This window comes from Ischnura elegans, chromosome 3 (genome assembly GCF_921293095.1).
Source record: "Ischnura elegans chromosome 3, ioIscEleg1.1, whole genome shotgun sequence".
In the NCBI taxonomy this organism is placed as follows: domain Eukaryota; kingdom Metazoa; phylum Arthropoda; class Insecta; order Odonata; family Coenagrionidae; genus Ischnura; species Ischnura elegans.
The window spans coordinates 119,656,047-119,661,973 of NC_060248.1; the positions used below are offsets into that span (position 1 = coordinate 119,656,047).

The window sequence follows — 5,927 nt, forward strand, 5'->3', positions numbered from 1 at the left end:
TGCAAATGCGAGGAATTGCAGTGAAAGGTTATGAATATGATAAATAATGCCATCGTGAATGTAAATTTCGATTGACACCCATAATTATACCTTGTTTCCCTGTGAAAATCGGATCAATTTGTCCGTCAGCGATGCGAGTGGCGACTTGTGTTAATCCATTTGAATGCGCGGTGGTTGACAATCAATTTAGAGGCTGACATGAGGATCCTCTTTCGTAATATTCGAGTACTAAGCGAGTGAGGTATTTTTTATATGGTACATTTTTGTCACCATGGCGACTTTTTTATCCATGATGAATGGTAAGATAGCACTTTTTAAATAAAAATTAATCCATTTATGCCGAAGATTTGAAAAATGCGAATTTTACCCTGATTTTTACATATTGTGGATAAAATTACGTATAAAAACAATATCCGAAAGAAAAAACAATGCATCTCTTGCCAATTATTAATTACGAGGTGTTCCAAAAATGGAACACTAGGCAAATCCACTACCATGACATACTCATTGATAGCATGCAAAAAATTTGATTCAGACTCTTATTAACTCACTATTAAGAATGATATCCAGGTGAACACTTAACATGCAAGGATACATTGCAGTTTTTACATTGAAAAGTGGTATTTTCATGGCATTTGACACAGCGAGTTTGCTTTCCTTGCTTTACATTATCATGATTCATGCCGTCATGACGTGAGTCAAGTTTACGATTCATAGATTTCATGATTTCATGGTCTCCCTTTCCCACCAGGCTCAGCAGAATTACTTTATGTCTCTATATAGTGACAGGTCACATGGCGACGAAATTCAAGAAGATCTATTGGCTTCACATCCTTTACTTTATGCAATTGCCAATCATTTTGTAAAGCCAGCTCAAAGCAGAATAACCGGAGAGTTCGAGTACCATTTCTTTCCACGGTTTGAGGCTTGATACTTGTCAATATTTTCATCAGCTCGGTCCACTCCTTCCATATACTGATTATAGACCTTGATTGAATTTGGCAGAGTAACTTCTATCTTTTTTCTGCTTTCGAGAATAACGACTGACTGTTGCAAAGGGTTGACACCGGCACCAGAAGATGCAACAGTTACAACACTTTTATCATTTCATCTAAATAAAATATTGCCTTTTCCATCAATTTGGTAATTGAATGTACCCCAAATGAACTGTTTGCATCCGTCACGACCGAAATAGGGAATTATGGCCTCATCAAAGCTGAAGTATATTTCATTTGGCACAAATTTCATACATTTGTCATTCAGACGCTCAGTTAGAGGTCGCAGCTTAGAAAACTTGTCCTTGTGGTTTAAGTTAGAATTGTCAGCAAAATGCAAATTCAAATTTAAAATTTTTGTTTCAAATGGTCACGTCTCATTGCAACACTATCTAGAGAATTATGCGAATCTGGTCTTTGCTCCCAAAGCATACGTCGTCTCGGAACAGAGACGTAACCACTCAGGAAAATTATTCCCAAAAAACACCGACAGTCAGTTCAAGGTTCACTTCAATATCCAGAAAGAGTTCTAAATATTCTGTAGGGGTTTTCATTTTCGTGATTTGTTCTTCTGAAACTCTACCTCCTACTGGCTGGGCAATCAGAACGGCTTTCTTCTATTTGCGCACAACTTTGGTTACCTTTTTTCTTTGAGCAAGAAGAGGTTGAGGCGAAGAAGAAGCCAATGCACCGCCATTTTAAGTAGTATCACCATCCGGTATCAGAAAAAAGTAAAAGTTATCGTCAGAAGAACCATGAATGAGATGGGCAGAAGCGCACAGCAATGAACCGGAATGATTATTAATTGTTCCACATCTAATTACTAACTTGATTTAAAATTAAAGTGAATATTTCAGTGCGCCTGAATGTATGCATAATAGTAGTGGATTTCCAAAAATGGAACACTGTTAAATAAAAGCTTATAACTAAAACAAAATAAGTTGTTTCAAAAATTTCTTCACTAAGCACTGAAGGTCAACTACTACTGAACATGCGGGGAAAAATTTACAATATTTAGGCGTAATGGCAAATAGTTATTAATATAACATTAGAGATGGTCACAGAAAAACTGCCTTGAAAAAAAGACCGATATTTCTCAACACACTGTCTGCGATGGGTTGGCAAAACTGACTAAAACTTTGCGCCCCATAATACAATATATCTTCATGAAGAGGTACAGAAAGAAAAACCGTGGCATATTTGTATATAATAAGTCGGAGTCATTAAATTAGAAAGTCACATCAGGTGTTCCAAAAATGGAACACTAAGCATAAATGGGTTAAAGGCTAGCGGTCTTATAAAGGTCTGATGATGCCCATGGGCTCCGAAACAACGGTCGATGAGTAAGTTATCAAAGTGTTTTGTGTAGTGTTACAATAATATTGACGTGAATATTGAAAAAGACTGCAACGTTAAGCCTTATTTGTTTTATGCTTGTTAAATTAGTCATATCTACATCCATTTGATTTATACTTTTACAATTGATTAAAAATGCATCATCCCGCATTTATAGTACAAACGCTTTAATGAACAAGTGGATGGAGTCTGGTATTATCTTGCACTGTAAGATGGTGATTCCATCTACTTCTAGATGCTGTCCCGCAAGCCGCCTCAATAGGCGTGTGGCGGGGGGTGTTTGAACTCTAGCCGTTTACAAATAAAAAGGAAATGCTCTGACGAAGTTCCGCCTAGTATTTATTTAAATCTTTTATTCATCGAGGAAAAAAATATTCCCATCCCTGTTCGTTCGGCAAAATTTCTCTCTTCATTTATCGTTTCTGTCAATTCTGAAATAATTCATTCTTTCTGAATATTTTTTTTATTAATAAGAATTTCTGGTAGGTTTCTCGCCCGCGTACTAAATAGTGACTACGTTACAATTTGTCATAGATATCCCTTTTGGCTGAAATGGTAGACACAATAAATGGCCGGAAAAATTGGATGATAGGGTTTTAAAAGGGACCTCATTAATTCTCTAACATTAGTAAATGAATTCGCAACTTTCATTGCACATTATTTGACCTCGTTACATTTTTTTTGGTAAATCCGTTTGTGCTTTAAACGGAATAAATTTTAGTCCCATTTAAAAAGCTTCAATTGTTTAAATATTTGCGTATCTACTTATCTATTCACTATATTAACTGCTAAATTTATTTTCCAACTAAATCGATCATTATGCTGCCTCTGATTTGTTTCAATGGCAGAAAATAATTTGCTGTGGTGAAGTTTCCTCGTTTTCAATGCTAAAGATGGCCACAGTAAGAGCCGTTTTGCAGCTTGACCACCTGGTTTATGCTTTACTGAAGATTTTGATTGATAGTTATGGATATCATTGATACTCGTTTTTTAAACTTACTTTCACCAGTCAAATTAAAATTAAAATCAAAATTTTATTTTCCGCTGTGATCTAGGAAAATCCCTTTGTACTCTCTATAGTCTGCGTACATGCTGCTTAGGAAATAAGCTTTTGCTGTTTCGTGACATATCATTTTCCACTGTTTTCTGCCTCAATCAGCATAATCATTTCGAACATTTTTTTCTTTTACGGATTTAATTTCAGTCTGATCCACGGAAAATTTTATATTTTTTTCCACTACGTACAAAAATATGTTTTTTTTCCTCATCCATACAGAGAAGAAGCTTTCTACTATATCTCATGAACTCGTTGATTACCTCTTAATTTGCCTACTTTATTCATGACACCACGCAGCTTTCATAAAATAAAATACCATTTTAAAATAGATGGAATCTCTCATTTAAATTGGATACCTTTCAATTCATAAATATTACTTTTACATAGATAATGGAATGATTAAATAAAAATGCTTTGATAGAGCAAGAATAACATCACTTGGTCTTCCCTAATTCAGAAGTTTTGCCAGCGGCGCTGAATTTTCCAAGAGGCTCTAAAAAACAATGTTGATCTGTCGTGAATTATGATTTAAGCGTCTGTATTGAACTTAATCAAATAAGTGGCCGTTTTTTATTTTTCTCTATTTCCACGAGAATTTTTTAAAAATATTACGAATGTTTTCATTACGCGAGCTGGATTTCCACTTGTCATTGTCCACTCTCGAGGTAAGTCAGCAATTAAGTTGCCGAAAAGTTTGGTCGGGTTGGTAAAATTCAGCGGGAAAAATGCTTATCTGTACCATTAATGATCATCGTATAGTTTAAAAGTTATCGCCACTCTGAAATATGTAATTTGATTGATTACTTTAGACTCTTTAAAATGTATTTTTAATGGCTTGCTTTTATATTTTTCATTTCATTTTACAATAGTTCTCCCTGTGATCCATATTCTTGTTCATAATGGCTATGCTATCTTTGTACTCCCACACCACCAAATAAAGCACACAATGGGCATTGACATCGGAATTTATTCAATAGTTCAACAATTAGACATGAATGAACAACCATACTCTGGATAGGGACCACCTACTCAAGTGGGATTCAAACCAGTAACCATTTTTTGGCAGGAGAGGATATGATTTAATCGTATGAATTATAAATTGTTAATAATTTTCTTCGTCAGTTTTAAATTTGTTCACAATTCACTCATCCTTGCTTGAAGGTGTTGCAGGCCCTGTTTTAATACTGTAGCATCCCATAAAAAAATTTACCAAGAACAATGGACTACCTACCCATGCGGGACTCGAACCCGCGACCTTTTGTTTGGCATGAAAGAATAGGATTTATGAATTTTCGCTAATTTACTTTGCCAGTTTATTTTTTCCACAATTCATTCTTCCTTGGTCGAACGTGTTGCTAATTCTGTTGTGATATTCTAGCATCTCATTAAAGCACTTACAGAGAAAAATGGGCAGAAACATCTGGCTGTGCTCCTCTTGTGATGGCTCGCTTCCGCCTCTCCCCCAGGGAAGCCGAGCCAGACTGCTCGCACTCGTGTTCCGCTTATTGTTCGGTCGGAGCGCCTGAGATTGCCGCGCTAGACACGGGATGTTACACTCAATCTCCCGAACTAAGGAAACGAGGAGAGGGTGTAGACAGGGGGGGGGACGAGGGGCTGCGAAATCACGTTAACACGACTCTCGAGTTAGTGAATGAAAAGAATACAGAGTAGGCGTGCTTTTTTCACCTCGCTCAGAGAGAGAAATCTCTTTATTTGCAGCGGGTCAATTAGCCAGCTGCTCCGGGAGAGCGGGATGTGGACTTAATTGTCAGCGACGGTGTCTGTTGGGGTGGGGGAAGGCTAGCAACGTCTGTCGCGAACCCCTTTTGGCTGTTGTCTTCGTGAAAACGAAAAATGAGGGGCGGAGGTATAGGCAAATAAGGGTCAGAGAAAGGAGGAGGGATGGGAAATGGTCCATGGGGCAACAACTGTTTAAAGAGATTTCGGAGGGGAACGAGGCCTGGGGAAAGGATTTTGAACAACAGATTCCATTTTGACTGCTGAAAAGTGTCGAGTCGCTCATGAGACGATGCACGTGTTTTGTTTTTATTATTATTTAATCTCCTGACACGTTGCTAGGTGGAGGATGAGAATTGTTCGAGGAGCGTTGATTCTTGTCTCATTTCCGGGCGTGAGTTAAATCGCACGCTGCTGGATCTTAACCTCGATAAAAAAATTCCGTACCGGAGCGGCGTGCACATATTGTTTGTTACCTTTGGCTTACGTTTCCTGAGCAAGGTATAGGAAAGAGAAGTGTTGGCTAGAGACTTCACATTTATGAACTCATTTTTGTATTTAAATCACGGACCAAAAATTATATTTAGAAAAAGAAATTGTGAACATGTAGAAATTGAAAATTTTTAAAAAATTATTCCGCTCTGCTCTTTTCCATACCTTAATTTCATATTCTCTTGCATATATATCCATTCCTCATACTACGTTCATTTTGTTTATTAATATAAAGTAATAGGTTAGGTACTCTGAGATAATGCTCCCGTGGACTTCATTGTTATTTATTC

The 5,927-nt window shown here is 37.0% G+C and overlaps 1 pseudogene; it reads right to left on the reverse strand.

Moving 5' to 3' along the window:
- Window positions 1-553: 553 nt before the first annotated feature.
- Window positions 554-1,693, reverse strand: LOC124155263 (annotated as a pseudogene).
- Between the last annotated feature and the right edge of the window lie 4,234 nt (window positions 1,694-5,927).